The sequence below is a fragment of the Cnephaeus nilssonii genome (assembly GCF_951640355.1).
Source record: "Cnephaeus nilssonii genome assembly, chromosome: 4".
NCBI classification, from domain to species: Eukaryota; Metazoa; Chordata; class Mammalia; order Chiroptera; family Vespertilionidae; genus Cnephaeus; species Cnephaeus nilssonii.
Window position 1 is genome coordinate 57,407,864 of NC_137075.1, and position 10,017 is coordinate 57,417,880.

General features: G+C 46.1%; 1 pseudogene across 1 annotated transcript in view; it reads right to left on the reverse strand.

The window, feature by feature from the left end:
- The window catches only part of LOC307098275 (phosphatidylinositol N-acetylglucosaminyltransferase subunit C-like), a 111,429-nt pseudogene extending 105,270 nt beyond the window's left edge, over nucleotides 1–6,159 (reverse strand). Inside the window, exons 1-2 of the transcript in view lie at nucleotides 6,103–6,159; nucleotides 3,231–3,283 (exon numbers count right to left, since the gene is read on the reverse strand). The product of the transcript in view is annotated as a phosphatidylinositol N-acetylglucosaminyltransferase subunit C-like (transcript). The remainder of the gene's footprint in view (nucleotides 1–3,230; nucleotides 3,284–6,102) is intronic.
- Between the last annotated feature and the right edge of the window lie 3,858 nt (nucleotides 6,160–10,017).

Here is a 10,017-nt window from a genome sequence, read left to right on the forward strand (position 1 = left end):
CCTGCAGGCCTGGTCCCCCCCAACTGCTCTCCACTGCAGGCCTGGGCCCCCCCCCCATCTTCCCTTCCCTGCAGGCCCAGTTATCCCCAACTTCCCTCCTCTGCTGGCCTGGTCCCTCCCAGCTGCCCTCCCCTTCTGGCCATCTTGTGGTGGCCATCTTGTGTCCACATGGGGGCAGGATCTTTGACCACATGGGGGCAGCCACCTTGTGTGTTGGAGTGATGGTCAATCTGCATATTATTCTTTTATTAGATAGGAGATATATATATATAATTGAGTTTTGACAAAAGTGCCAAGGTAATTCAATGGAAATAGAGAGAACAAGTAGTCTTTTCAGTAAGTAGTCCTATAACAATTGAACATCCATTTTTTTTTAAAAAAAAGGACTATTGATCTTAGTCACACTATATGCAAGAATTACAGCAAAATAAATCTTAGTCCTATATGTAAAATCTAAAACTATAAAACTTACAGAAGAGAATAATAGAAAAAATATCTGTATCCTCAGGTCAAGCAAAGATATTTCAGAGAGGACACAAAAATTATGAATCTAAAAAAAAAATATTCAGCCAAGACCGGTTTGGCTCAGTGGATAGAGCGTCGGCCTGCGGACTCAGGGGTCCCGGGTTCGATTCCGGTCAAGGGCATGTGCCTTGGTTGCGGGCACATCCCCAGTGGGGGGTGTGCAGGAGGCAGCTGATCGATGTTTCTCTCTCATCGATGTTTCTAGCTCTCTATCCCTCTCTCTTCCTCTCTGTAAAAAATCAATAAAATATATTTTTTAAAAAATATATTCACGCCAATGTCAAGCAGTTTTAATCACCATTGCTTTTGCACCGTCAATGAAAACATCAATGCATTGGGAAAGGCAAATAAATAAAATCCTAAATTATTATGAGAATAATTTTGACACACGGGCCCCCCCTGAAAATTCTCAGAGACTCCCCCAGGGGCCCTCAGACCAAACTTTAAAAATAGCTGTTTTGCAACAATCCAAAAGAATGAACTCTGGTGTATGCAACAATAGATGCATCGTATAGACATAATGTTGAACAAAAGAAGCCTGGCACAATGGATATAATTCCATTTATATAAAGTCTATAGTACTGTATAGTATTATAAGCCTAAAAAGTCAGAATAATGGTATGTCTGGGGTGGAAAAGAAGTATATTAACTTTGAAATGTCATGGTTGAGAAGGGTATTACCTATATCTTGATGTAGGTGGTGGTTTGTGCACGTTACTGTATAGATGTTATACCTCAATAAAAATATAAAAAGAAGTAATATGTACAAGTTCTTCTTTAACTGTTTTATATCTTTCTCCTCCATCTCCCAAACTTATATTTCAATTGCACTTCCTTACATAATATTACTCTAATGAAATATATTTCTATATTTTAAAGTCCTTTATTAAACATCCTCTAATGCTTCTACACAATGAAACCATAGGCATATTCTCAATTAGATCAATTTTAGAGAAGAATTTACAATGAAGCTGAGAATCTGGAAATTCTAGTTTGAAGATGATAGACAACATTCATTTGCATTTTACACCTTAATTGTTAAATACATTTTAATCTATGCATGTCTTTTGTTGTTGTTGGTTAATGCTCAGTGATTTTTTTTTCCATTGCTTTTCAGAGAGAGTGGAAGGGAGGGAGGGGAGAGAGAGAGAGAGAGAGAGAGAGAGAGAGAGAGAGAGAGAGATGTGAGAGACACATAGGCTGGTTGCCTCACACACACACCCTGACCAGGGCCAGGGGAACAAAACTACAACACAGGTACGTTCCCTTGACCAGAATCTAATCCACAACCTTTTAGTGCATGGGCCCATACCCTAACCATTGAGCACACAGGTCAGGGCTATATATGTCTTGTTTCACTAGATACTTAGTTCCTTAAAGGCAGGAATGCATCTTGGGTCTTCCATAGCACAGAACCTGGCTGGCATGCAGTACTTGGCTCATTGATTCCCTTTCTTATTCATGTAGTGAAGTTTTGTGTTGTTGTTTTGTTTGTTTGTTTGTTTGTTTTTTGTTTTGTTTTGTTTTTAGCATTTAATGATTTTCTTTACCATATAATGACGGGTGGGTGCAAAGCTCAATAAATTCCTGTTGATAATTGATGGATAATTATTCAGCTACATTTCAGAAAGAGTGTAAAATTCTCTTTTCTTCTGAACTCCAAGTGCAGGTTCACTACAGGTCTTATTAACCCTGTTGTAAAATGGGGACACCAAGACACAGAGATTAATTAACTGACTTGCTCAGGGTCATGCACTTTGTCATGAGTCGGGCGAGGATTAAAGCCCTTACAGGTCCTTTCCTGGGCTAAGGTGCTAAGGGAATTCATTCAAATTGACTGGAGTTCACATTTCATTTAAATGCTCTCATTTCACTTCGGCTACATCCACCTTCTCTGACTCATATTTCAGGACCTGCAGTCTGAACTGGTTTACTTCCACTTCAGACACTGTCAAGATAAATTAGACACTGAGGGTCCATGACACCATTTGAAGCAGAAGTACTATTGGTAGAAAATATATAAGCAGTTTTATATTTCAATACAGTGTAGCACTTTTTGGAGAATCTAGTTTCTACTAAAAATGAAATGGGAATAATATACCAGGGGGAATTTTAAATTTTGATTTTACTATACATCCTCAGGCAAGTGTAGCCAAAGAAAGGTAGGTTACAGTAAATATTTGTATCTCCTGACAATGTATCCACACACCATTCTGTTGAATACGATGTGGCAGCTTCCTGACTGTGAGCAGAGATATGGTAACAACTGTGATGATACATAAACTTGTATCAGATACAGGCTCATTTTTTGCAGTATTCATCCATCCATAGCTTAGCCTGTTTGAGCTGACAAGGCATGTTATTAATAAAATGTACTGTGCCCCAAGTTCATTGCCCTACATGGTGTTTATATTGTTGGAAACTGTAATTGTCTGAGACAATGGCCTCTGTGAAAAGATGTGATATGTTATGAGCTGTGTAAAGATCAAAATAATGTAGACTAATAACGGCAGTTTTCTGTGCCGGATTAAAACATGGGTTATGCTGCATAGAGCCAATGATTGGGCCTTGTTTTTAAGTTTTATTTCCATGCTGGTCCCTGTAATATAACCTGGAATTTCATGCCAAGCCTTGTGGAGAGACAAAGTTCCCCCGCCAGAGTGTCAATTAAATTAATTGGAGGCAGAGTACTCTGCCTTATTTACCAATGTCTCCTAGCACACAGCACAGTATTTGGAAGAGAGTCAACATTTAATATCTGTTAAATGAAAAAAGGAATGAATATGAGAAGAAATGGACCAAGTTTCAGGCTCAAGATAAGCCATTATCAAAGTTCATCCAGGTTGTAATTCAGAAAAAATACAGTGGGACCCAAGCTCTAGGAGATCAGTACTGGTGAGGAAGGAGAGGGCAAAATGGGAGCAGCCTGAAGCTAAGTAGCTGAGGATGCCACATGCACTCCCACATTGCTGAGGCAGAGAGAGAAGATCTGGGTATAGAACCCTGTTAGGAAAGAATAAAGCTTGCCCTTGGTCCTCGGCTCCCCATCCCTGCTCCTAATCCAGCCCCACCCGATAGGATCTGGACAATTTCTTGCAACGTTCAATCTGGATTTTCCTGGGACAACAAAAGGGGTGTTTGATCTCCCCTGTTTCTCACTAAGAGAGTGCTAGGTGGAACAGCCTGCTGGTAACATCATGTGGATTAGGTTAGGAAACACGGTGAGGGGCCAGGGCAAAGCAAGGTCTCAGGTGGGTAGACAGATGGAGGGCTAGGTCCTGAAATGGAGCTGGATTATCTCTCCATTGAGATAGCAAAGAAAGAACACAGAGGAAGATAGAAAATTTAGAAGTGATGAAGGAGAATAGATACAGAAACATTTTGAAGTAGAGGAAAGGAAAGATGAAGGAACCTGTTGAGGCCTAAAGCACAGCCACTTTTCCTTATTTTCTTTTTTTTTTTCTGGCAAAATTCAATATTTGGATTATACCCTTCAGTGTATTCATGGAAGGTGGTTTCTCTCCCCAGCACCAAAGGTAGATTATGTTTGGCATCATTCTTTCTACAAGTAATTAGTTTAGGATATGTGTGAGTGTGACACAATTCTTCCCAATCAAACTCTGCTAGAGACCTCTGGAAAGAATTAGCCTTCCTTTGTTGTGAGAGTCAGACAGAGACAGAGAGAGGTGGGAGACAACTTCCCTCTTCTTTGCTAGGTGCCCTTGATTACATTTGATGCCAAGAAATGCAGAAACTATGATGCAGCCTTGAAGGGAGATGGAAGGAGAGATACCATCATCTGAGGGTGGCAGAGCAGGCAGAATAGATCCACTTGAGTCCTCAATGACATCCTCGAGTTATTCAATTAAGTAATACAGGAATCACTTTCCTTCGAACTTCTTATTTTATGATATAACTAGAGGCTCGGTGCACGAAATTCGTGCAAAGCCCCTTTTGTTGTCCCAGGAAAATCCAGATTGAAAGTTGCAAGAAATTGTCCAGATCCTATCGGGTGGGGCTGGATTAGGAGCAGGGATGGGGAGCTGAGGACCAAGGGCAAGCTTTATTCTTTCCTAACTGGGTTCTATACCCAGATCTTCTCTCTCTGCCTCAGCAATGTGGGAGTGCATGTGGCACGAAATTCATGTCCCTCAGCCCAGACTGTACCCTCTCCAATCTGGGACATCCCTCTCACAATCCAGGACCGCTGGCTCCCAACCGCTCGCCTGCCTGCCTGATTGCCCCTAACCATTTGTGCCTTCCAGCCTCATCATCCCCTAACCACTCCCCTGCCAGCCTGATTGATGCCTAACTGCTCCCCTGCCAACCCTATTGTGCCTACCTGCCCTCCCCTGCCCCCCTGGCCACCCCTAACTGCCCTCCCCTGCAGGCCTGGTTGCCCCTAACTGTCCTCCCCTGCAGGCCTGGTTGCCCCCAACTGTCCTCCCCTGCTGGCCCGGTCACCCCTAACTTCCCTCCCTTGCTGGCCTGGTCGCCCCTAACTGTCCTCCCCTGCTGGCCCGGTCACCCCTAACTTCCCTCCCTTGCTGGCCTGGTCGCCCCCAACTGCCCTCCCCTGCAGGCCTGGTTGCCCCCAACTGTCCTCCCCTGCAGGCCTGGTCGCCCCCAACTGCCCTCCTCTGCAGGCCTGATCACCCACCACTGCCCTCCCCTGCCGGCCATCTTGTGGCAGCCATCTTGTGTCCACATGGGGGCGGCTATCTTGTGTGTTGGAGTGATGGTCAATTTGCATATTACCTCTTTATTATATAGGGTACAGTTCTTATATTTCAAAAGACACCTCTAATCAGGTCTTTTGTTGATAGCCTGATCTTTTTTAGTGAAGGTGAGAACATGTGTTATGATTGTGAAATGTAGGATTTGAAAAGTCTGAAACAGATATGTCAGCTTTCACCCATAGCTTCCTTCCATCTTTCCCCCCTTCTCCACTCCTACTGACTCAGGGCCAAAAGACACAACACTGAACACAAAAGGACCTCTCCCTCCTGGAGACTTCGTCTCTGTTCCTAACTCAAGCACAGTGTTTGGCTTCTTCCTGGTGGAGGATCTGCTCTGTCTCAGGAAGCCTGTCGGTCACTCCACTAAACAGCCGTCTGGTACCCTGACATGTCTGAACCCCAAGGACAGCTTAGGCTCAAGTGGAAAGCCCCAACTGCAGCACCATTCTGTATCCATATCTAGCAGTGCGCTGTGGCCTTTGAGCGGAAATAGGGAATGAACATGGCCAAGATAGGGATGGGGACCTGGCACAGGCCTGGGAGAAGGTCTGAGGACGCAGGCATTAGTGTGGCTTTTCTAAGGTATAAATCCTCTGACGGCCATATAGCACCCTGCATCTACAGCGTTCGTGTCAACGCATGTGTATTAAATGTAATTGACGGGACCAGATCAAATGGCTTCCCTTTACAGAATCTTCTGTTCAGAGTGTGCCTTTCAATCACCACCACCTTCCCCCCCCCCCAAAAAAAAAACAAAACCTTCAACGTTTTTGCCTTGGTTACCTAAGTTTATTTTTATAACATACTTAGGGAGCAGTAAGAATGGTTTTTTACTTACCCGGAGAAAGGAAGACACAAAGAGATGATCTGACTTGGCCACAGCCCCAGAGGGCATCCCTAGGATGGTCACCGAGTCCCTGGGGGCTCTTGGCCATTGTTCTGATGTCCCTGTATGTAATTGTTTTGATAGCAATTTCCCTGGTTCTCTCTCACTAGCCTGCTAATCACGCATGTCAATCACAGTCAGGACGCCACGGGCCTAAGGGTCAGCACAGTCTCAGGAGGATGCATTCAAAAGAGAAAACGAGGCACAATAGCGCACTTTCTCCTTCGAGCGAGGATGTCAGTTGTAGCCCCGTAAGTTTGACAACGTGTGCGGGAGCGAGTGTTTGGTTGGTTGGTTGGGCTTTTTTGGTCCAGATGGAGAAGGGGTACATCAAGTGCTCTGACCACTGCCGAAAACCCAGTGAGACACCCACCAGTATGCGATCCTCTGACTAGGGACACCCCAAGGAGCCCTTAGGAGTTCTCCACCCAATCTCTAAAGACCCGGGAAGGGTCCTCCTTCTGCACGGGAGGGAGTCCCGGTGGCTCCGCTCCCCGCGGCCCAGCGAGCCTGGACGGCCGGCGGAGCGGGTAGAACCTGCGAGGCGCGGACACCCTCGCCTGCGGACCCCGGGGCCCTCCGTCCTCATTTCACTTTCACTTTAGGGAGCAGCCTCGAGGGGCCCAGGACGCAGGGTCCAGGCCCCGACCTGGAGCAGGCCCCGCACGGAGGCGCGTGCGACCCCGCGGCGGGGCGAGCGGGCGGGCGCGCGCGCGGCGAGGGCGGGGGCGCGCGTGGGAGGCGTGGACTCGGGGATGTGCGTGTGTGCGACCCTCGGGCACGGCCCGCGCGGCGCCGATTGGCCGGGGGCGCGCGGCGGGGAAGCCCTGGGCTAATCTCCTGCCACTCAGCCGGGACGACGTCGGCGCCGCGCCGCAGGCCGCGCGGAAGGACAAATAGTCCCGGAGGCAGCGTGGCGCGCCCGGCCTCGCTCGCCTCGCCTCGCCCGGCCCGAGGCTGCCGGGTCCCGAGACCCTGGGCGCGGGGGAGGGTCGGCTTCTGCGGCTTCCCGAGCCCCGCTCGCCCTTCGCGGCCAGACGGGCGGAGGGCGCTCCCTTGGGAAAAGTAATTGGATTCCGGGCTCCCAGCCGCCAGGATCCGCGGAAATCCGAGGCTGAGCCTGCAGCTTGGAGAGGCCACTGGGGAGGAGAGGAGAGGTCGGGGAGTCGCCTCCGGGGAGGGGAACGATGAAAGCACCACGATCCCCTGACTCGTTGGCGTGCTGGTTTCGGTACAGGCCGCGGCGGAAAGCTGGTGGCCACGGAGATTGCCCCTGGTGCCCTTTTCTGCCTGGCATGTGACGCTTGCCCCTCCGAGTTGTCATCATTCCGAAATTCACCTGTTTGCTGATTCACAGGAAGAGAAACACTTGGGAACCCTTGAGTCTTTCAGCCAGCACGGTTACTGAACCCCAGGGGTTCGCAGCTTGGTGTGCTCTGTGCATGAGAAGTGGTTGTCACAAGGTAGTTTTCTTGACTTGCAGCAAGTAAAGGAGGCAAGGGATTCATATCCAAAGCTCTGCCTCTTGGAAGGGAGGCTTAGTCATTGCATATATACACTATTTGGTCAGTTTCACGTTGATTTGTTCTATGCAAATTGGCTATATTTATAGGGTTGAGTTCCTGTTAAGCTCATTCTGTTCGCAGCTGGTCTGCCAAATACTGCGCTACATTTTAACTTTTAGCAAGAATAGCATTTAGTAAGAATGGACCAGACCTTGAGACTCTTGCCCTGTCTAACACCACCACTTCCTTTTTCTCTCAGAGCTCTACTTGGAGCTGGGTGGAGGAAAAAAAAAAAAAAAAAGTCAAATCCAGGATTGGAGATCTCTTCTAAATGGGTTAACTCAGGAGAAAAGAGCACTCTTACCAAAATCATCCAAGGCCTTGCTTTAGCAGTAGCAAACTTTCCCAGATTACTAAATTCCCTTTGTCTTGGGACATGGAGCAGAAGTGGAAGCTGTAAGCAGAGTTTATTGGCTGAAATGATCGGAATGTTCTAGGAATTTAAGTGACTAACTCGGCCCTCTTGTAATTTTTTTCTCATCTCATTTACTGCATTTCACTCATTCATTCGTCATCAAACAAGATTTTATGTGAGCTTTCTATGTGCCAGTCTCTGTTGTACTTACCATGGATACATCCATAAATAATACAAGTCCTTGTATTCCTGGGATCTCCGCACAGGTCCTTCAGTGGGGTAGACAGACAGTACATTTACACACAGATAGATCTACAATAGGATGTTGTGTAGTGATAAGTGCTATGAAGACAAAGCAGAGTAAGATGGACCAATAAGGATGCAGTTGGGAGCAGTGTGTTATTTTATATTTTAGGGAAGTTGATCTAGAAAGGCCTCTTTGATAAAGTTGTCTGAGAAAGCCCAACAAATGTCTTTGGGAAGAACTTTCCAGGCAGAGACAAGATAAAGTGCAAAGGCTCTGAGGCCAAAGAGTGGTGAGTTTGAATTAGTAGAAAGCAGGGAGGCCAATGCAAATGCTGTGCAATGAACAGGAAGAACAGTTGGAGATGGGCCGATCCATCCAGTGCCATATAGATCATGGTATGTCTGGGCTTAGCATTGCTTTTAACATCACGTGAAGGTTTTCTCTAAGCTTGTTATGCCCTAAAGGGTCCTGGCTCTCTTTCTATGTCTCCACCAAGCACTAGATCCACTTCCCTTTGGATGCCACTTTTCCTCCTGGTCTGTAACATTAATTATTACTCTCTGCTTTTCTCTCACCCTCTGGTACTCATTTACACCTGCTGCTTCGTGCTTCTTTTGTGCAGAGCCTTGTCTTTAGGGTCACCTTTGTCCCAAGTTGCATACTCACATCTTCAAGTACATAATCAATATTTCTCAACGGATGTCCTGCCGTCTCCTCAATATCAACAAGTCCAAAACCAATCTTACTATCTCCAAAATCATCTCCTTTCTTTCTTGCTGATACGACTGCTTTCCCTGCCACCAAAGCTTGGATACTCATATGTCATTGTTGACTCATTCCATCTCTTTATTCTTTTTATCCAACCAGTCATCAGATCTTTGATTTACCCTTTATAAATTGACTCTTATCAAATCCCTTCCTTCGTCTCTGTTTCATGTTCTCTATCTAAGCCCTTGAATGCTGCCAGCCATGGCTAGTTGAACAGTCTCTCTATGGTCTTTCTGACTTCCTTCTCCCTCTGCTCCAATCTTCTCCCTCTGCTCCAATCAGAACAATCATCCTAAATCTTTACCTTTAGCACATCTCTTCTTGCTTTGCTAGTTTCATGACTATTTAATTTAAGTTCTTCTGATGGATTTTCAGGCTCTTGTCCCAATCTAGTTCCCTCTTACCCTATGGACCATTCTTCAGTTTACTCTTCCACTTTTAGGTAGGCCTGTCTCACAAGTATATTCATGTTCATTTGTTCCTATATGTATATGTTTATGGATTTACCCTTTCACAACTCAGTATTGATTCAGTAAGGAACCGTGGTTGCTAGTGACATAAAATCCGATTTAAATCAGCTTGAACAGAGAAGGGAATTTATTGGCTCACATACTGAAAACTTCAAGATAGTTTTGTTAGATATGGCTTGCTGAAGGGTTCAAATTATGTCATCAAGATTCAGATTCTCCCTGATATGTTAGCTCTTTCCTCTGCTGTTGTCCTTGTTCTCAAGCTCCACAAATGGGCAACCAGCAGCTGTAAGCTCATACTGTCCTCACTACTAGCAAAGGTCAAGTGCCCTTTTCTAAATCACTGTTTCCAAGAGAATGAAATGCTCAGGTTGGCCTAGACTGGTTCACAAGCCCATCCCAGGCCTTGAGTCCATCAGTACCACGTGAACGGCACAAGAAGGTGTTTGCACTTGGGAGGGT